This window comes from Felis catus, chromosome X, assembly GCF_018350175.1.
Source record: "Felis catus isolate Fca126 chromosome X, F.catus_Fca126_mat1.0, whole genome shotgun sequence".
In the NCBI taxonomy this organism is placed as follows: Eukaryota; Metazoa; Chordata; class Mammalia; order Carnivora; family Felidae; genus Felis; species Felis catus.
This window is the reverse complement of record NC_058386.1, coordinates 8,030,792-8,053,596: the sequence shown is the minus strand read 5'-3', so window position 1 is coordinate 8,053,596 and position 22,805 is coordinate 8,030,792. Positions and strand designations below refer to the sequence as shown.

Sequence of the window (22,805 nt, the reverse complement as noted above, 5' to 3'; positions counted from 1 at the left end):
TCGCCCATTCCAGGGAGGGACTCAGCAACCTGCATTCTTCCTTCCTTCCCAGACCGTCGGGCAGAGTGCTCCTGCTAACCAAGGTGAGCTGAAGTGTTGAGAGGTGTTGCATGTGGTCCATTGCTCTGGTCCCAGATGATTCTGGAAGGTCTGCTGCCTGCTCTGTGGGAGCTGCTGGTCAGTGGGAGTCCCACAAATTGATGACGTGAATACATCAGAGAAGATGCATGATTTTGATTTAATACATTGATTTTGAGCTAATAAATGAAAATTAGAATGCCTTTCCAGAACGCTTAGATTCCGAGAACTATGCTTTGTCCGTTCCTGGGACTCTAGCGTGCATGTTTTTGAACCTAAAGCAGTCGAATATTGAAGCCTGGACTGAGAATACACACACAGAGAGAGGTACCTTCTAGAAACAGAGTACATAACCACAGAGAAAATAAGACCTGGTCTTTACAGCTCAGTGTGGACCATGGACCAGCAAAACCCTATAATCTGGAAGCCTGTTAGGAATGCAGAATCTTGGGCTCCTTGGTGATTCCTACGCACACTGAAGCACGAGAAGTCTATCTTAGGCAGAATTTAGACTGGAAGGTGCGTATGTTCTCCTCTAGAGTCACCCCATCGCATCCTATCCCTCCCCGTCACTGTGCCCATAGTCGTTTCTGAGAGTTTCCAAGGAGCCTCGCAGGAAAGCCTTTGCACGGACTTGCATAGAGAAGTTAAGACCAGGAAGGGCAATAATGAGATAACCGAGCAGTTAATGGTAGAGTTCTAGCAAGCCACGCAGTTGATAAGCTCTGTGTGGTTAGAGCAGGAATCCCCAGTGCTTTAAGGGCTGACCCTGGACAATTACAGGCTGACACAGAGATTAGGGCAGTGACTCATCTGTAGGTTTTGGGTGAATCAGCAGGAGATAACTCTGGCTAGAGACAGATGGAAGGATACGATCACTCATTAGGTGTGGGGTTGTGCCTTTTTTTTTGTAGCAAGTCCTGTCGTGTCTGCACCTGACTGTTAAGTGCTATGAATAAGAGAAGTGCTGTGATTGTTTTCTGTTGACCTTGGGTGGCCTACAGGACCTGGCTTTTAACTCTTGTATCATGGACTGACTTTGGAGCCGACTCATTCTCAGTGTTCAGAAATAATGATATTTGACCTGGTCTATTTTAAAAGGCAGTATAACTAAGCCACAATAAATTGCACAAATCTTCTTTTCAGTTAAGTAACGGTTGCATGTGTTAACCATCCAAAACAAAACAGAACATTTCCATCATCCTGGAGAGTTCCCTTGTGCCCCTTTCTGGTTAATTCAACTACTGTCCTCTACTAGTTTGATTTTCATCGCCGTACATTATTTTGCCCACTTTTGAGCTTCATTTACTCAGCATAATGTTTTTTGCGAATCATCCATGTTGGTTATTACCTATCACATCGTTTATAGCTCAGTAGGATTGTGTTGTGTGAACGTAACAAACTTTAGCCCCTTACCTGTTGATGAACATATAGGGAGTCTCCAGGTTTGAGCTTATTGATAAGAGTTCTTTGATCATTTGTAACAAGTCTTTCTGTGGACACGTATTTTCATTCACCTTAGCTAATTACATAGGAGTGGAATTGGCTGGTTCTTAGGACAGACGTACATTTAACTATTAGGAACTGCCAAACAGCCCTTCAAAGTGGTTGTACTATTTTACACTCGGGCTAGAAATGTATGAGAATTCTAGCTGTGCCGTATCCTCGCCAATATTTGATGTCAGTCTCTCAAGTTCTCCTTTAATTTGCATTTCCTGGGTAACTAATGGCGTGGGACACTATTTCACGTACTTACTTGCTTCTCATATAATCTTCATTTGTGAAGGGTCTGTTCGGGCAGCTCTTTTGCTCAATTTTACTGAGGTTTTTTTGTTTGTTTGTTTTGTTTTGTTTTGTTAACTGTCGATGTGTGGGAGCGTCACAGACGGATTCCTTTCGACTTATGTGCCAAGCCCCTTGCCTTCAGTATCTCAGCCCAGAGTGCCTCTGATGCCTTTTTCTCACTTCTGCTTATGGAGATGCCTGCCTTGCCCTTGGGAAAGGCCCTGGTCACCTCAGGAAAATCCTTCTTTGGCCCTGTCCCAGCCCTTTGACGTAATACCCCTGAACACTGGGTGACAAACCGTGGCAATGGCCTGACGGGTCCGTGCTGACTGACTCTGTGACTGAGCTCCTTGGCATTGTCTGTCTCGCCAGACCACACGTGGCCATTGAACTCCCACTACAACCCTGGCTAGTTTCTCCTCATCCCTCTTGATCTGGATTTCCTCTCCCCCCATCATTCTGCTCTGAAAGAGAGGCTATAGCTCTCTCCTCACCTGCAAATTGTCCTATGGACATCGGTTCATCTAGGTTGCTTTGCACTCCCCATTCTTAGATGGATCGTATACAACTTTGATTTTGTAGCTGCTCAGGCTTGTTTGGGTGGTGAGGGTGAGAACGATGCCCTCTTTTGACTTTTCTACACTCTCGCCAGAAGCCAAGTCTTGTCCTTCCCCCCACCGACACACACACACTCCGTTCCTTCATGCCATGTGCCAGAAATGCTCTCTGGACTAAAACCTAGAGACAGATACTGCTTTAGACATAACAAGCCGAAGGGTTCATGGTAAACCAGCGTGGAAACCCTGGAGTTAGTGGAAGACTCAAACTATATTATACTCTTATGTTAACAATCTAAAAAAAATTTTTAATGCTTATTTATTTATGAGAGAGAGAGAGAGAGTGCGAGCAGGGGAGGGGCAGAGAGAGAGAGGGTGACACGGAATCCAAAGCGGGCTCTGGGCTCCGAGCTGTCAGCACAGAGCCCGACGCGGGGCTTGAACTCTCGGACTGCCAATCGTGACCTGAGCCGAAGTCGGACGCTTAACTGACTGAGCCACCCAGGCACCCCTGTGTTAACAATTTAAAGGTTAAATTAGCATCCGGTAAAGCATGATATCTGTCGACCCTGAGCACACTGCTAAACATCACTGTGACTCCGTTTCCTTGTCTACAAAAAGGGAATAAAAAGAACTTGCACCACAGGGTTACTAAAGGACTCAACAAATATACGTAAGGAGTTTAGAAGCATACTTCTAAGGCACATAGTATGCCTGATAAATGAAACACTAGCTGTTATTAATAATATGTCTCTACTAACGACAGTAGTTATAGCATAAAAAGTTCCTTTATTAAGGACCTAGCTCTTCTCAGTCAATCCCTTCATGTGTTGATTAAACCTTAAGTCAAAGCTTTCTCTGGGGATTAGTAAGAGTTAGCAGATATGGCCAACCAACACTATAGTCAATATTCCAGTTCCATGAACCAATAGATCAGAAAATTGTGGCTTAAAAATGGTGCCTTTGGGGGCACCTGGGTGGCTCAGTCGGTGTAGCATCCCGCTTCGGCTCATGTCATGATCTCGTGGTTCGTGACTTTGAGCCCCACATCGGGCTCTCTGCCGACAGCACGGAGCCTGCTTTGTAGATCCTCTGTCTGCCTCTGTCTCTCAAAAGGGAACCCCTCCCCTGCTCTTTCTCTCTCTCTCTCCCTCTCTCCAAAACAAACATTAAAAAAATGGTGCCTATGGTTACAGTTAATATTATTTAGCAATATCTTTGCCCCCCCGCCTTTGGGTGGGATTGTACCTTCGTGCCCCCTTGACCTGGGGCAGGGCTATATGACTTACACTGGGCAATGAGATATGACTGAAATGCATGACTTCTGGACAAGTCTTTAAGAGATTGTTTGCAGTGCAACATGCTTTCTTCACCCAGCCACCAGAACGAGGGACAGCCTCTGAATGAGGGTGATTTGGAGCAGAGTCATGGCAGGCCTATGATGGGCGTGTAGACTAAGCCAAAAAACAAATGTTTGCTTTAGAACACAGAGCATTTGAGGCCGCTGCTTACGAAAGCATCACCGAGCCCCCCTTGAGTGACTGCTACAGCACCTGCACGTTATAGTCCCGACTGTGCTTTGCTGTGGTTGGGCAGGACTGAGTCTAGCGGATGCACTGGCCAAGCAGAGAACTCCTAGAGACCAGAGGTTGGATGGAGGGGTAGCCAAAGGCATGCGTACCAGAGAGTGAGTTCAAACTGTATCTGAGACGAAGTGCCAAGTATTCAAGTGTCCAAATCTGTCCACAGTGCAGGTGTGGGACTGGCAGCAGGAAAACAGGAAACAGAGCTGAAAAGTCTGAAGCCGAGTAAAGGCAGGGATGGAGCAGGAACTAAGGAACAAGCCCTGGAACGAGATAAGAGGGTCTGTCCGTGAGGTTTCCTCGTGCAGCAAAGGGAGAGCCAAAGCGCGGTCTTATTCGGTGCAGCTGTTTGGTGGGCCGTCTGGCTGAAAGTCGCAAGGTCAAGTCAGCAACTCCCTGGGGCGGTTTCTCTTTGGACGTATCAGTCTTCACACTAGCAAGATTCCTTGGTACCCCAAGGTGTGAAGGACATCACCGAAATTCACTGCGTTCCGAACTTTTGTGCTCGTTCTCTTTCTTACGCCGAGAATCTCCCGATCCAGATTTAAAGACGGCTCGCTCTCTGATTAGCTTGAGGATCCTACTCGCTCTGCCAGAATCACTGCTGAAACATCAAAACACGTATTTTGGCTCCCCTTTAAGGTACCATGTCATGTAAATCATATAAAATGTTACCAATACAGAATTGTCCGTGTATGTTTTTAATTGGGTCAGCAATGTTAACACAGCGGCGGCTAAGCAGAGCATTTAAAAGTTTTTTTCCAATCCTTTTGGAATTCAGCTCATGGGCTTAACAGACATGTATTGACATAACTAACTTGTTCAACATGTCTTTCTGTAAGTTATAAGTGAGGAGAAAGTAAAGCTTTGCATTAAACTAACAGACGAGATTTTTGTGTTAGGGATAATATACTAATATGATACATGCTAATAGGATACATGTCCCAAAGTGCAGTATCATCATTTAATGCAAAGTTCCCTCCTACTTGGAACTGAGGATTATTTTACAGAAAACATAAATAATGTGGAGGCTTTCTGGGAACTCAGTAATAACTTGGGTTGTGAAACAATTTACCATGTACCATCGGCCATGTGCAACATTCTCTTGTTGAAGGTGATCATCAGGATTCTGGGGTGGAGAACGGATAATTCCTGTTATGATGACCAGGGACCAAAAGCTTGTTTTTGTTTCCACTTGTCCCCTTGATAAGCTACAGAGGTGGAATATGGTTGCATAGGTCTGTTTCTACTTGTGGCTGTAGACTTGTTTCACGTTATTACTTACTGGTTAAAGTCGTCTGATTTCTTTAGACCGTTGACCTACTACATAGACCATAATAGGTCAACGGTCTAAAGAAATAGACCATCTGAATCAGAATCATCTGAAGTATCTGCACAGAGCAGATGTTTAAGAAATGTTTGTCGCGGGGCGCCCGGGGGGCTCAGTCAGTTAAATGTCTGCCTCTTGATTTCGACTCAGGTCATGATCTCAAGGTCATGAGATGGAGTCCCACCTCGGGCCCCACACTCAGTGTGAAGCCTGTGCCTGGGATTCTCTCTCTTCCTCGCCCATGCGTGCTCGTGCCAGTTCTAAATAAATAAATAAGTTTGTTGAAAGTGATTTTATAAGTACACTTAAAAAGTTTGAAATCTACGTTGTCAGAAAGCTGACAAGAACCCTTCTGGGAGCACCCGGGTGGCTCAGTTGGTTAAGTGTCCAGCTTAGGCTCAGGTGATGATCTCGCAGTTTGTGAGTTCGAGTCCCATGTCAGGCTTCGCACTTGCAGTGCAGAACATGCTTGGGATTCTCTCTCTCTCTCTCTCTCTCTCCCTCCCCCTCCCTGCTTGTTTGTTTTCTCTTTCTCTCTCTCAAAATAAATAAATGCACTTTAAAAAAAGTTTTTAAAAAAAGAACCCTTCTGTAAGAAGAAATTCAAAACAATCAGAAACATTTGAATAGTTTGTAATGTATGTATGTAAGATATGTATTACATACATTATACGTATAAATATATAAATACTTTACAGGAAATATCTCTAAAGAAACATTAGCAAATAATGTTTTGTTGTTTAGAGGAAGATTTTACAAGAAGGATAGATTCAAGGAGAAGAGCTGCCTTAACTTATTTTATTGTTTCTTTGCTAAAGGTATTTACTCAGGACATCAGAAGTAAAGCTTTAACGTCAAATGTCTGGAGAAATTTAAATATATGTGAAAGCATGTGTTTAAACTTTAGAAGAATGTTGACAGAAATAAATCACTTTTAGAGAGAATTCCCAGGACCTAGTCCCTTTTAGGAAGGCTCTCCTGGTCCTTGCGCAAATACACGGTCCTTTAAAGCACTAACGCACGTAATTTATGGGTTTATGTCTGTGTGCCTCTGTTTATTTTTGGCATAAAAATCCTCGCTTATAAAAAGGGCCGTTAAGTATGGTACTACATAACTATGATCCCTTTTGCCTGACCTACGAGTTTGTACTTAAGGAACATAAACTAAAGTCAAAGGTGATTCAATTAACATTCTGAACGCACAAAGGTATGCTTGCTTCCCTTCTTTAAGGCACAAAGCAGTACTAGTAGATTACAGTAGTCGTTACACCATGTGTACACATTCCTTAAAATTTCATGAATTGCAGGGCCAAGCTCTCGTTCGTGATGTTGGTCTGTCTCTGGAGAATCAACTGAAATAGACATTTTGCGTAGGGCCTCACTTTTTTTTTTTTAAGTTCATTTATTTATTTTGAGAGAGCGCACACGCAAGTGAGGAGGGGCAGAGAGAGAGCGGGAGAGAGAGAATCCCAAGCGGGCTCCACGCCATCAGCACTGAGCCAGAGGTGAGGCTCAATGAGATCATGACCTCAGCCGAAATCCAGAGTCAGACACTTAACCAGCTGAGCCCCCCAGGCGCCCAGGACCATACTTTCAATAAAGAAAATTGCACCAAAGAGAATACTGTGAGTCTCAGCTGAAACGCACTTCCCCAGGCCTTCCCGGGTTTCAACTCCCTTCCTCTGCCCTCCTGAAGCCTCTGTAATTTCTTCTGTTGGAACAAGTGTCACACTTGATTGTGACTCCCCGTGTAGTCATCTGTTTCAGTCAATTACAAGCTCTGTGAGGGTAGGGACTGTGCTCGTCTTCTTTGCCTCAGAATCCTTGCATTCCAGCCCAGGATTATAATTTCAAATCATAAGGAATTCATCACAACTCTAATATTAGAGCAGTTCTCGAGCCAAGGTGCGAACCAACACTAACATACTAATATGCTGTCTGTCTCATGCAAGAACATTGACGTCTCTCAAGGAAAATTCCCCAAGGTGGTATATCCCAACAGGCTTTAACTAGTGAGAACCGTACAAATCTTATAAATTTCTCCTTGAACTAAGGGTACCAAGTTAAATTCCTTCTCTTGACTTTGAGTAAAACGCTGGTAACGACAGTTCCAAATACTTTTATTTTAGGCATGCTTTAGACCTGTTCATATGGAATTACACATAACTATGGTATAAACTGTGATATGAGAATCTGCACTTGTGTGGCGTGGGGTGTGGCCTTGTTTCTCTTAACTGTTAACATGTTAGATGGCTTTTCATGTGTTTTTCTTATTTCTTTTTCTAATGCCTTATTTACAGGTTTTTCCCCATGATTGAAAAATCTGGTTTAGTTTAGGCTAGAAGAATGTGATATAGAAGAAAAATTACATGTGCCTCTCTGTGTGTATTTGTATGTATGTATATATGATGACGGATTAATGACTATTATGAACGATAAGAAAAATGGACCGTGTGGGAGTTCGTGAAGCAGAAGTTCATTCATGGCTCGATTGTGAAGGAAAGGTCATTGTCGGTTCAAATGAAATCTTTTCCCCCCAGCTTTATTGAGATATAATTGACATATAACATTGTGTAAGTTTAAGGTCAAATGAAATCTTGTCTTCATTGTAAATGTTAAAAATGAGTAGTGTTGAACAGACCCAGCCCCTGTTATGAAAATAGTAGAAATAAATGTAATTCTCCTTGCAGAAATAAAAAAAATATATTCATATAATTATGGCCACTGAGAAATTTGGCATGAAATCTCACATGAGAAATATAAACTTTAAATATATATGTATGTACAGAAATGATGATAGGTGAAATGGTAATAATCTGGGGTAAGAGAGGGGGTGGAAAAGTGGGCAGGGTGTGGAGGACATAAGGCCCTGAGTTGGTAGCTGCTGAAACTCAGCGATGGGTACTCGGTGGCTCATTATATATTCCGACTTTTGCGTATGTTTGAACGTTTCCGTATAACGATGTTTTTACAAAGAAAAAAAGAAATCCTGTGTAGAAGTAGAAACATCCTTAAGCCGATGAAACTTAAGCTTGAGGACCCACCACTGAACGGGTCCCTCCTGGAATGGTGGGAATAGCCTCTGTGGTGTTTTCAAATGTTTACGTGGTTTTATTTTGGAAAATTTGCAAAAATGAGATAATTGAACCACAGTGGGCTAGGACTGCTGTCTCTTCCCGTTTCAAAATCCCCTCCATTACACTTCCCTTCGTGGTGAAGGTGTCTGAGAGGCTGTGGGCTTTCGAGGGGTCTAGCTAAGAGAAAGTCGAGTTGAGGATGCAAATAGTCAACTTTCGATACCTTTACATACGGATGAAGGATACAGCTTTCCAACTCCCAGCAGAGACATGCGCTTTGACCCCCGCCCCCATAATTGTTGGTGGAAATACTGATTTACTATCAGCCTCTCCTGCGCACATTGGCACTGGTCCGTTGTGCTGATGGAGGAGTGGCTTTCAGGAAGATTTCTTCTCTCCGGGCTGCTGACTCTGTATGGTGACTTGAGGCACAGGACCACAGATCGTATTGCAGTACGAGTGTGCCCCAGGGCACCTGGCACAAAAGTATGTAGGTAGGAGAGGAAAAACAAGGCTTGAAATGTGTGAAGCCAGAGGCCGGTCTATGAACAGTTTTCCCAACCAGCAGATGTGGAAAGTTACATGCTTCAGATTTGGTTCTCATTGGTGACTGGTTAAACTAGGAATCCTTCCCAGTCAGAAGTATGCTCAGTAATGCTGCAAATATCATTATAAATGCATCACACTTTTTTGCATTTTTACAGACATCAAGAGAAGTATAGTTTATCAAAAGGTTGCGTTGATAGTTGCACAGACCTCTACTCCCAGAAGCATACACTTGAGTTTGACTCTATGTAGCTGCTTAAATATCCATTCATTGTATATTAGCTTGTCTAATGCAGTGTTTTCCCTGAAGTGGTGTGGGATTCCAAATTTGAAGAGGCACAAAACTGCCTCTGATGCAACAAAATGACCCGAAGCATGCCTGTGCGCGTGCAAAGACACACACACACACACACGCGCGCGCGCGCGTGCGTGCGGTGTGGACCGAACCAGTATGGAAGTTAGAAGCGCTCAGACATTAGTAAGTGGATGAAAATGTTGCAGTCTAGTGAATACTTCTGTGAACTGAAAGATTTTTGGAAGCCCCCTTCCACAGTGACTTAAAATACGTAATGTGCTCCTTGAGGATAAAATTTAAAATAAAATGAAATCAGATGCGTTTGTAGGTTTGAAACCAAAGTTTCTTACTCCTTTAAATTTGAGCCCTTTGTGAAGATGGTTTCAAAGATAACAATCTAAGTCTCTTTTAGAAATAGAGTCCCTCCAGAGAACTGAAGTGTAGCCAAATCCCTCAACATAGAATAGAATAGTCACTTAAAAGAGAAAAGCAAATCATCCTGTTTGACTTGGGTTATTTTCTCTTCCAAATATGGAATCTAGAAAGCAAGGCAACAGTGAGTTAATATTCATCACGTTTTGTTTATCTTGGCTTTTCAGATACCCATTTCTTAAATTCCTGGTTTCTCTAATTTCTATATTTACCCAGGCAGCCTTATGTCTTTTCCAAGTTGTCACGTTAGTGTGAAAATCCTAGTCCGTTCTCCTCAAGTTTTCCTTCTTCCTTCGCAGACATTGTGAATCATTCGTTTCTAAGAGCCTGTTTACTCAGAGCTTGCCGGCAGGCTATTTTGTTTTTGAAACAAAACTTAAACACATTAACGCACAATCAATGATGTGTATAATGTGTTCGGGTGAGTGCAATTACATGATCCGTTTATATCTTCCATAGCTAAATGCGGGACGGCAGTTGATTCCTGGTTTGTAAGTGGTTACGCCTTTGATTAAATTATCTCAGCTAGCGAAGCCTATAATGGCATAGAAGTCTTTTCTTTTTTCCTGAATTTTCTAGGATATTGTTATTGTGTAGAGGGCCTCTCTGAGACAGGGTTCCTCAAATAGCGAGGAGTTTTCTCACAAATGTAGCTCTTAGAGCTGCATTCAAGTGTAGCTGCAGCCAGTGTATTAAGGTAAGCAACACGCTGCAGTGACAGGTGGCCTGCAGATCTCCATGGCATAACCCAAACATGGTTGACACGGTGTGGGGACTGCATCCAGATATTCAGAGGCCCAGATTCCGTAAATGTTACGGCTTTACCCTTGCCTAAGGCCTTAGAATTTGATGGGATCGTGTGCCACCAAATGGTAGAGGAAGGAAGAAAGAATGCACGGACACCTGTGTAGGGCCAGGGGGTGGGTGGGGGGTGTGGATTTAGGAACCTGGCCCGGTAGTGGCAGACATCACGGCCACCGACATGATGTGGGCAAGAATTCAGTCAGATGGCCTGGCGGGGTTGCAGGGGAGGCTGGGAAATCTGTAACACGGAGCCCGGGGGGGTAAGGAATGGAGTTTGGTAAGTTCATAGCATTGTCTCTGCCACCAGACAGGTCAACCTACTATGATTTCAGTGTCCCGTGCTTTGTAGATGTTGAGCAATATCCCTGGCTTCTGCCCACTGGACGCCAGTAGCTCACCCCCGCCCCCCGCCCAGCTCTGACAACCAAAAAAATGTCCAGATCTTGCCAAATGTCTAAGTCCTTCCCAGTTGAGAACAACTTGGCTGGAAACCTTAGCAATAGGCAACACTTGCCGTGATAGCAGCTTCTCTATGAGCAGAGGACATTACTTTTGTGAGGTGAAAAAGTTAGGAGTGTGTTTAATGCTGGTGGAAGCCCAGATGCTCACTCTTTCTCCTGAGAATAATACACTTGTGGTGGGCGTTTTACTCTCTATTCTTGATGATCTGTCCACTTCGCAAAAGATCTCCACAGTTGAGATCTGGTATATGAACCCTATTTTCCCCAAAGTTAATAGTTCAGCTTTTTCAAGTGTTTCTTATGGAATATATGGTCATGGAATAAAAAGATCATAGTTAATAATCATTTGTTTATTATTTTTTGGAAACTTTGACCAGCAGGGAAGTATGAGGATTTTTAGAAATCACCAGGGTACAGTGAAAGTTGCCAATAAAAATGTAAAATAATACAGATGTTGTTATGAAGCAGAAACATGTTATGTTTTAAATAAATCAGTATCCTTAACTATTAGCAAGAGAACTTGAGTTTTTAAAAAAGAACAATGGTATTATAATTTTATTATCTTTTTCCTACACATCTGGAATTTTGAAAACTTTTTGAATAAAAAAAAATCCCATTAGATTATTTAAGTCATTTTTTAGTTTAATTGTAGTTTTGAGAGTATATGGAAAAGATCTGTTTCAAATCTCTTCTCTTACAGAATCTTTTTAACATTTTCAAAGAATTTATCTGTGAGTTATTGCCTAATATATGTAGGCAAAATTCAGAGATGGTCTACAAAGTTTGTTTTAAAATCACACTTATTACTTTTCTTATATAACTATAAAATTTGAAAAAAGAAACAAATATAAAGAAAATTAATGTGATTTATAATATTTTATGTAAATTTTATAGGCTTTCTCTTTGCTTATATTTTAGTGACTCCCCAACTTTAATGTGCATAAGAACCATGTTCTTATGTTCTACATTCACTACAAAAGAAGGGTACAGGATGGGGCCTGGGAAGCAGCATTTTAACAGATACTCCAGATGATTCTGATTCAGATGATCTATAAAAAACACTTGGGAAAATCTGATATACGTTCTTATGTTGCCATAATATCAGTAACATACATTGACTGGTTAGGGGAGGGAACGAACTATGGATTTTTACCCTTGCTTTGTTTATTTTAACGAACCCCACCCCTTGTAAATATCAATTCTTGTTACAACAGTTAGCTTCTCTTTAAAGACGTAACATTCATTTTAGTCTTTCAGTAGCCTTTTGGGTTATTTTCCATGAAGTGATAATCACTCAGTGTTTTTTGCCTTATGCTGTTTGGAACAATAACACGATTAATCCATTTAAAATTTCATAATCTCCTTTGAACAACTAGAACACTTGTATTTCTCTCGAGATGTGCTAACTCTAGGCAGGAGGTAATGGGGGTGGGTGGGGGTGGGGGTGTGAAACACAATGTCAGTGGGTAAGGAGAGGAGTGGCACAGACCTGGGTGAATTGGTGAAGGCGGGGGGGGTTGGAAATCTGTAGTAATTAGCACCTGTTAAGGTGCAGGGGTGAATGAGAAGGAGATGTCTAGGTGACCTCAAGTTTGCGAGTCTGAGCAGCAAAGAGGAGCTGTGTTGGGGAACTTGGGGTTATGGGAGCAGGGAACATAAAAAGGGAAGTATGATGCAAAGTTTCAGGGGTCAGTGGATCATCTGTTAGAGATGTGTACAAGCAGTTTAGAAATTGTGAGCCATGCTTCAGAAGTCAATCAAGGATCGACATAGAAAAGTAGGAGCCAAAGAAGTGAATGGACTAACCAAAAGAGAGTAAATATTAAAAGAAGGCCAAAAACTAAGCTCTGAAGTATGACTTTGTTTAGAAGACTTGGGAGGGGAAAAAAAAGGAATAAAACAGATAAGATATAGAAAGGAAGTAGGAACACCAGAAAAAACAACAACAACAACAACAACAACAACAACAACAAAACGCAACCTGTTCTGAAATCAAGACATCACATTGGGAAAGAAGATGTGTCCAGCAGGGGCAAACCCTGTAGAACCTAAAGAAGAAAAGGTTGAAACAAGTTGTTGAGCATGGTGGCCAGATTTCACGGGTGACCTGTGATGAAAGGTCGGTTATTTATGTAGATTTAAATTATTGAAAAGCCAGGAGCTTACAAGAGGAAAAACTCAAACTCACAGCAAAAATGAGATTCCTCTGTCTACTCATCATGGGTTCCTTATTTTGTTGTTGATTTCTGCAGTTTAGTATTCCTGGTGCTTCTCCGTGACCCTCATCTGAAGCTCTCTCAGCTAGGTGGGACAACTTCAGTGCCAGTGAATTGGTTCAGCGGGCAGTTCATGCCCAAGGTGGCTTGTCCTCTACCGACTGACCTCCTGATGGGGTATGGGGCCAGGAAATGGGAGAGGAGTTGAACTCATCTTCTATAACCCTTTCATTTAGCGTCTACAGTACAATAGCGCTTCCCTTTTGCTTAGCTAATCCTACCTCAAATATTAAAACCACCCGATTCAACTTATCAGATCCCTGAAACAACTTAATCAGATGATAGAATTCAAAAATTTGGAAAAGGCACACGGTGGGGGTTGATATGTACCTGCTTCCATTCTTTTCTAGGGTTCAAAGCACATTTTAAAGAAACCAGTTAATTTTCTTCAGTGAGTCCCGTTTCACTGTAGTAGCTTCTCTACTGGGAACTATTTCTAGTATGGCAATATGGCCATGACCCTTTACTTCACTTTGAAAAGGCAAGTAACCCGGAAGGTGCAGAGTTGAATTCGAGCCCTGTTTGGTCTGACTCCATTGCCAATAATACTTTTACCATACTATGCTACCTTGACAAGTCATTTTTCTCTTTAAATTTTGCTTTATATGAATGGATAGTTGCCATACTTTCTTTTTTGCTGCCTCCTATAGTACATAAATACAATTCAGAAATATGGGCGCCTGGGTGGTTCAGTCAGTTAAGTGGCCGATTTTGGCTCAGGTCGTGATCTCACAGTTGGTGAATTCGAAACCCGTGCTGTGTTCTGTGCAGACAACTCAGAGCCTGGAGTCTGCTTCGGATTCTGTGTCTCCCTCTCTCTCTGCCCCTACCCTACTTGTGCTCTGTCTCTCTGTGTCTGTTAAAACTGAATAAACGTTAAATAAATAAATAAATAAATAAATAAATAAATAAATAAAACCAAGAAAACAAAATTGATTATGTATGACCCAAATGCTTAGGAATGAAAAATTTAGCCTTATACTTATTCATAATGCATTAGCATCCAAGAACAAGTCCTAGTTTTCTAATGTACCTCTTGATGAGCTAAAAAAGGACCATAATGAGCTTATCTTCTGTAACACATCTCTAATGTTTATAAATATTTTATATAAAGTCAATTCATGGAGTTAAACTTCCACAACCAGATTATGGGACCTGACAGATCCCATATTTTTAAGGCAAAGTTGAAAATGTCTCATTTAAAACCATCATAAGTTATTTATATGTAAGTTAAAAATTTTAAAGTCTCATTTTTGGCTTGTCCTCATTTTCAGAGAAGCAATGGGTTATTCTAGATACAATAACAAGTTGTAAGTATAGTTATATGAGATGTCAACTTATTGCCAGATATTAGGTTGTAGAATACCGTATAAAGCGTACTGGAGAACTGTGTATCTTATTTCTGGATATCAACACTCTGAAGAATGCTCTAGTGTGAGGCTGAGGACAGCAAGTCTAGGAAAGATGTGGGTTTGGTTCTGAATGGTGGCTATGTCCAAGGTAATGGGATCTGGCTGCTGGGTCTATGAGAAATGGCACCCATCACTCAAGGGACAAAGTTGGCAAGAGTTGGGAGAGGGTAGGGATCATGGGAGAGGTCCAGGCCTACCCAGAGGATAAGGATGAATGCTACAATGGGCATTGTGATGGCCAACAGTTGGGTAGCACTGTTTCCTCCTGGTGATGGGATGTGGCACTCCATGGCCACATTGTCTTAAGCTTGATGGCCTTCAGCCTACGACAGTCTCAGTTACCAAGGGCTGAGAAGGAGGAAAGCTGACAACTTCCAATCTGTTGGTCTTTAATCCTATAGTCCCATAACCTTAAGTACTTTATTTTTATGTGTGTGTGCTTAAGCCTTTCAAAACTCAGCAAAGCATGGCTGATATGAGCACAGACTCTGGAGCCAGACTGCCTGGGTTCAGCTGTGGGCCCTTGGACAAGTTAATTGACCTCTCTGTGGTTTAGTTTCCTCATCTTTAGCTTGAGAACAAGAGTTTATACATCATTAGTTTGTTATGAGGATTAAATGAGTTAATATTTGTAAAGCATTTTGAACCATGGCTGGTATAAAGTAAGAGTTCTCTATTACATTGCGAAAACTAAAAATAAAACTTCATCTAGCTTAGTGGATCCATTTATATCAGTCCCTAATAGGGGCATTGTTTAAAATGCAGATTCTGGGTTGTCACCCCAGACTTATTCAAATTCTTAAGGGTGACCCCAGGAATCTGTATTTCTTTTTTTCTTTTAATATAATTCATTGTCAAATTGGCTAACATACAGTGTATACAGTTTGGTCTTAGTTTTTGTGGTAGATTCCCGTGATTCATCGCTTACGTACAACACCCAGTGCTCATCCCAACAAGTGCCCTCCTCAATGCCCATCACCTCCCCTCCCTCCCACCCCCCATCTACCCTCAGTTTATTCTCTGTATTTAAGAGTCTCTTATGGTTTGCCTCCCTCCCTCTCTGTTTGTAACTATTTTTTCCCCTTCCCTTCCCCCATAGTCTTCTGTTAAGTTTCTCAAGATCCACATAGGAGTGAAAACACATGATATCTGTCTTTCTCTGTCTGACTTATTTCACTCAGCATAATACCCTCCAGTTCCATCCACGTTGCTGCAAATGGCAAGATTTCATTCTTTCTCATTGCCAAGTAGTATTCCATTGTATATATAAACCACATCTTTATCCATTCATCAGTTGACGGACATTTAGGCTCTTTCCATAATTTGGCTGTTGTTGAAAGTGCTGCTATAAACATTGGGGTACATGTGCCCCTATGAATCACCACTCCTATATCCTTTGGATAAATTCCTAGTAGGAATCTGTATTTCTAACAAGTTTCCCAGGAAATTCTATTGGTCCAAGTCAGATTGAGGATTAAATAGGCCACGTCTCTGGTTCACAGTAGATTTGAGGTCATCATCAAATTATTTTCTGACTGATTTATTAAGAAAGACTCTCAGTACCTGGGACAAAGCTTGATTACTTATTTGGAACAAGAAAGAATATAAGCAAATCAGACTTTCTTCCTCTTTTAACTCTAGGTACAAATACATCACCTATGAATTATAGAAGCTTCTCTCAGGTAACTTTTTGGCATGTCATTTAGTAAGGCTAACCTGGAATTTGGTTTGGATTTTCAAATGTTTACAATACAATATAAAGGAAATGCAGTTTGTTCCAAATGTTAGAAATCCTAAGGAGATTGCCCAGTTCCTAAGGGAAAAAGAAACGCGGTGATAAGCAATCACTAACTGTTCATGGGTGCATTTTTTAAAAGTATAGTCATGATAGAAAATCAAACAATAGAGTCTCCACAAAGACTTAGCCAAATGTAGCTGCCAAGACAGGAATGTTGCATTTTAGCAGTAACATGACTTATTCTTAGTTAAAACAAAAACAAAAACGTGATCTGGTCTTCTGTAAATGACTTCAATGGAGCAGTAATGTACAAATGATTTATTTGAAGAGAAAACAGAAAATAATTTCGTACTCCTGTCATAAGTGTTTATGGGCTACCCTCATTTGGGCAAAGAAGTCCCAGCGTATCTTTGGTAGATCATGTGCTAACAGAAACGGATTTACACTGAGACGTTCTTTTTTTGTCGTTGGCTTTGTTCGGTTTGGATGCCCCTGTTAGCAGTATCGTTTATTGTCAAGGTGATTGGCTCAGGTTAAGGACCCATTCCATGACCTTGAAGCAAAGCAGAGTTAACTGACGTCGCAGAGGATTCTGTTAGCACTTGTATCTCAACCACAAAACCAGACGGGCAAGGTAACCTAACTGAGAAATCAACTGTATCTTTTCTTGCCTGTGGGGTTTTAACACACACAAATTAAAATTTTTTTTTCTTTCTTCCTCCTCTTTTTAATGTAGGAAGCTAGGTGTGGCAGATTACGTTTTCTGAGAATTGCCTCAGCAATATATCCAATGCCACACGTTCCTCCAGAAGCATGCCGTGCTCCTACCAAGAGGTAGAATCTAGTTCTCTTCCTTTGAACCTGAGCGGAACTTTGGGACTGGCTCACCAAATAGAACGCAGTAGAAATGCCACTGCATGATTTCTGAGGCCAGGTCATACGTAGTGTTATGCTTGTATCTGCTCTTTCTTTGGGACGCTCACCAAGCTGTGAAGAAGCCTCGGACACATGAGGACACCATGTGTTCATTCCTGACCGATAACATTAGCTGAGATTCCCTATTGGCAGCCAGTATCAGCCGCCAGAAATGTTAGTGTACTAGCTTCCAGATAATTCCACATCCCAGTCCTCATCCCGCGAGCAGCCCCAAATTGCAGAGTTTTGAGCAAACGAAGTGTCGTCGTTGCTTAAGGTGCAAAGTTTTGGGATGCCTTCTTAATCAGGATGAGAGAACCGTAACCTGAGGGCTTCCTGTTCTCATGGTGTGTATCGTTTTTCCTTTGCCTCCAGGGACAGATAGGAGGCCCTCATTTTCCAAAGTCAGGGAGAGCAAGATCAGAGCTCAAAGAGTTGAAGAAGTAAGGCATCAGCCCAGCCTCTAAGAGCACAATTCCTAAGCCCCATGGATGACATGAGGGGGTTCTGAGAGCAGTGGACTCCCAACTGGGCCGTGAAGAAGAGGCAGGCTTCTGACAGGGCTGGCAGCGTGCAGGCCTGTGGACCGAATGCTAAGCTCAGAGATCTTGGGGATGGTAGTAATGGCTGTCATGATCCCTAGTGGGGTGTGGGGGGCAGGGAAGAGAGTGCCAGAAAAGCCAGCTGCCTTCAGATGGGCCATCAGAGGCAGAGCAAAGAGAGATGGCCGAGTTACAACCGTCTGTATATAGATATATGAAAATTCTTCGTCGTTTGTTATGATATTATTTATCAACTGGCCGACTTGCTAGTTAATCCTTTTCTTACCAGTTTGAAATATCATGTTATCACATACCAAATATCTTTATGTATTTGGTTTTGCTTTTTTGTTCCATTAATATTTCTATAACCTCCAATGTGATTCCATGTTAGTAATTATATATTTATATTTCAATATCTTGTAGAGAAATGTCTCATCTTTATTTTTTTCCCAGAAGTTTCTTGGCTTTCTCACAAGTGTATTCCTCCAAGCAGGCTCTCAAATCGTTTGGTGAGATTACCCCCCCCCCAAAACCCACTGGGGCTTTGATTGTGATCGTCTTGCAGAAAAATAATGAATAATGGCAGATTGAATACACAAGTACCTCAGCTCCTCTTCCTCTCAGAATCCCATTAAATGAGGGTAAAGGAACGTCTAAAGACGATATAAATAGACAGGGGCAAAGGACAAGATAGGAGACAACAGTGACAACATTTTGGAAGTTGGTAGGCAGATAGAGTTAAATGACTTAACAGACATGGGAAAGCCGAATCCTAAACTGGAAGTTGGGAAAGGGGAGAAATAGCCTAATGTACATTGCAGAATCCTCCAAAGGAGACGGATTTGGCAGGTGGAAGAATTGGTTGAAAATCTGTTTAAGAATTTAGTCCCTCATATCTCCATTCCAAATTTAGGCAGCTGAGCAAACATCTTTCCCCCATTCTGGCAGGACACCCGGGGCTTATTCCGTAAAGAGGATAAGCAGATGATCTTTGAACACAATACCAGGCCCAGCTAAGACAGAGAGACTAACTAGAAAACATGAGGATTAAGATAAACCTTATATATGGGACTTGAGATCTTTAGCCTTCTTCCCTCTTATGACTCAAGAATTTTGGCAGCCAGACATGTACCTTCTAGGCAAGAGGTCAGAAGCTTCTTTCTGGAAACCCAGCTTCCAAGGGAAACGAGCGCAAAATACTCAAAGCTGAGGTCTTCCAAATATTACCCTGGAGAGAAAAGCACTGCTGACAAGCATCCTCCCCAAGAGCTCCTACTCATCTTTTTAGTGCCCCATTCTGAAAAATGACCAGATGGCTAAGGACTGCCAGGCATTTTTTTTTAAGTTGAAATACCAATACAAACGGAAATGTAAAAATCTATAATAACCATTATTAATATCTTCAGAGAAGATATCGAGCTATGAAACAAGAAGTGGATACTGTAAAAAAGAAATATTCAGTGAACCCAAAACCTTAGAAATTAAAAATATGATAGCACAATCTGTTGGAAGATATACTCAAGGGAACCCCCTAGAAAGTAGAATAGAAACCAGAGAAGAAAATAAGAAACATAAGATTAAAAAAAAGAGACCCGTCTAGAATGTTCTAGAATACTTATGTTCTATGAATAGAGGATAGAGATAACAAAGTAAGGAAATCATCAATAAAATAATTCAAAAAAGACTTCCCAGAATTGAAGAGCGTGAATGTCCTGATTGAAAGGGATTACTAAATGTCCAGAATAGTGGCTGAAGTAGGCCAATACCAAGTCACGTTATCAAGAAATGTCAGTAAGCCAGGGACAGAAAAGAGATTCTGCAAGCTCTCAGGGAGAAAAAAAAAAAAAAAAAACCAGGTTCATACAAAGTATCAAGTGTTAGATGACATCAGCCTTAGCGATAGCAGAAGCTAGAAAGCAATGGAGAAATCACACTCAAAATTCTGAAGAAAAATGCCTTCAAACAGAGAATCCCATACTCAGTTCCTAAGAAACAAAACTTACTTCCCATGCAGCCCTTTTTAGGAAGCTGAGATGTGCTTCTACAAAATTATGGAGTTAATCAAGAAAGAAGAGACGTAGGGCTCAGGAAACAGGGACTCCAACCTGAGAGAAAGGCTAAGGGGATTCCCATGATGGTAATGAAGGGAGGTTTCTGGATGGCTTCTAGTTATTAGGTGTAGTAGTGGGCAGAATTCTTCTAAGGTGGTCCCTGGGATTCCCACCTCTTGATATACATACCCTGAATAATCCCCGCCCCTGAGTCTGGGCAGGACCTGTGAACACAACTGGGGAGCACTTCCATGATTAAATTATGTTGATAATGAAGGCAAGGGGACTTTGACGTTGTAATTAAGGCCCCTCACCAGTTAATTCGAAGTGAATCAGAAGGGAGATTATCCTGGGTGGGTCTGACCTAATTGGGTAAGTCCTTTAAAAGAGGAGCTGGAGATCATAAAGAAGTCAGAGAGATTTGAAACAGCAGAATTTCTGTCCTGTTGGCCTTAAAGAAGCAGACAGCCACTTTGTGGAGACCATCACCTGGCAGGCAATGGCGGGTGGCCTCAGTTCTATAACCACAAGGAACTGAAGAGCCACATGATCATCACCTTGATTTCAGCCCAGTGAGAAATGTAGAGAAGTGGCCCTGGCCATCACCTTGATTTCAGCCCAGTGAGACCCTGGATAGAGAACAAGTTGTGCTAAGCCTAGACCTCTGGCCCAGGGAAACAGATAATAAATATGTATTGTTTTAAACCACTAAATTTGTATCAGTAGATAACTAATGCAGGTGCAGAAAACAGCCAGTCCAGATGGGAGCAGCTCGGGACACTGGAGGGATTTATCCAAAGGTGTTAAATTTTCCTAATGTTTTGAATGATGTGCACAACGTGAGGATAATTGGAAAATACGTTGGTATTAGTATACACAAGACACAAAACCAACGGTAACTTGAAGAAAAACCAAATTTCATGGTATGTAACATGACTCAGTTATAAATAGGATTTACAAAGTCATAATAATGTAAAACCCGATGCCATCCTAAGCAAAATTACACGATAAGTACCGTAGAGGACGAAAAAGTTCCTTGATCCTTTTTGGGTCCCTGGCTGGGTGCGAAAATCACATTGACAAAGACAGATTAACAGAACAGCTTACAAACTTATGTAATGTAAGTTTTAGGTGACACAGGGCCTTTATAAGGAAAGGAAGACCCAAAGAAATGCTTGAGCCTGAGTGTTTTCATGCTAGCTTTGGCGAAGTCGTGGAAAAAATGTGAGAGGACTTAAAGGGGTGTGCGCTAAATGTGCGAACTGAGGAAAGCTTAGCAAGTCCTGTTTGTTCAGATTCCTCTCGTGACCCTTCGTCTTCACAGATAAAGCTACTCCTTTCCCCCAAGTATGGGAAGGGCCCTTGTCCCATGGTTCTCTGACCAACCTCAGGGAAAGATCACAGTTCTTCCTGCACGTGCCTTTTCTCAGATTCCTTCGGCTGGAAATGGTCAGTATGGCGAGGTGCTACATTTTAGCGTAGCATGTCCTAAACCCTGTCAATGCATTGGAGGGGTGGGGATGGGAATCGTATGTTGGAGTAGCGGTGGCAGTGAGATGGAACAAGAACAAAAATCATCACCTTCCATACTGGAAGTAATAGCTAATGACCGGGACTGGAAATTTAGGAGTAGCAAGATTGTGTCTATCCCCGTGCCTGTGGGAAGGGAAACATTGGAATCAGGAGGGCAGGTGACTTTTGGAATCAATCGTTATTATGGACCTTGTTAAAACCTTGGGGAAGTACTTGACTTTTTAAAATATGTGAATGTATGCATTGCACAAATGTGAAAACAAATCTAAAGCAAAGAATTGAACGTTCAATAGAATAAAGATAGCTAAGATTGGTTCTTGAAATGACATTTTCACTTCGTTGCATTTTCAAATCCCTCCCCTTTCTGGGCTATTTATAAATGAACAAGTTTATAAGTGGTAAAATGCAATTAACTTCTTCCATGTGTGAACAAATGCCACAAAAGAAAAGACTTTCTTTTTCCCAGTCATGTACATTTCCCTTGAAAAATGACCTTCAGGAAGCCAACTTAAGCAAATAAACAAGAGCTGCTGCTTCTCAATTTTTAGCACAGCATAGAGTGAGAAGATTGTTTCTGCTTACCATTCCGTTCCTGGGAGTAATTAAAATATTTGTGATATATTAACACCCTCTGCCTGGTGAAAGATCAAACATTTGAGTGTTTGCTTCTTCGACAATCACCTTCTCATTTGGAGTAGTGGGAATCTAAATTTCGTGTTTCTCACACTCTCCACCCTGCAGAAGCTATGATTTAGCTGGATCGAGAAGGAGATGTGTTGCGATGGCTTCTGCATTTTCTATTGAATGGTATTCACTAGCTCGGCACCAGAATTTGGTGTGCGTCAGCCATGTGCACCATTTGCCATTACAGCCACGTGCCATGGAAGTTCCTAAACCGTGTGAAGCGGTTATTTCCGTCTCTGTACAAAGGACCACTGAAATGAGGTAGTAAGTAGGCAAAGGGCGGGGCACCTGGGTGGCTCAGTGGGTTGAGCATCCGACTTCGGCTCAGGTCAGGATCTCGCAGTTTGTGAGTTTGAGCCCCGCGTCGGGCTCCGTGCTGACGGCTCAGAGCCTGGAGGCTGCTTCGGATTCTGTGCCTCCCTCCCTCTCTGTCCCTCCCCCGCTCATGCTCTGTCTCTCTCTGTCTCTCAAAAGTGAATAAACATTAAAAAAATTAAAAAAAATAAGTAGGCAAAGGGCTTAGCCCAAAGTGAGAAATCAACAAGCATTACTTGTTATTGTTATTCAAGAGGACACATTGTCACTAATAAGCATTTAGAGTCACATTTAATAAACGTAACGATGAAATTCCATCTTTAACCCAATAAGAACTTTTCAATTCTGTATATGGAATTTTCTCACCCACTCCAAGAGGTAAATGGAAAAT

The 22,805-nt window shown here is 41.8% G+C and overlaps 1 protein-coding gene across 4 annotated transcripts in view; it reads left to right on the top strand.

Moving 5' to 3' along the window:
* MID1 (midline 1) overlaps positions 1–22,805 on the top strand; it is a 587,700-nt gene that overhangs the window by 47,329 nt on the left and 517,566 nt on the right. The window contains exon 1 of one of the 4 annotated variants that reach the window (XM_045050344.1): positions 12,920–13,067. The exons of the other annotated variants lie outside the window; for them this stretch is intronic. The gene's annotated coding sequence lies outside the window, so the exon portion shown is untranslated. Of the gene's footprint in view, positions 1–12,919; positions 13,068–22,805 lie in introns of those variants that run through there. 4 annotated transcript variants of the gene reach the window in all.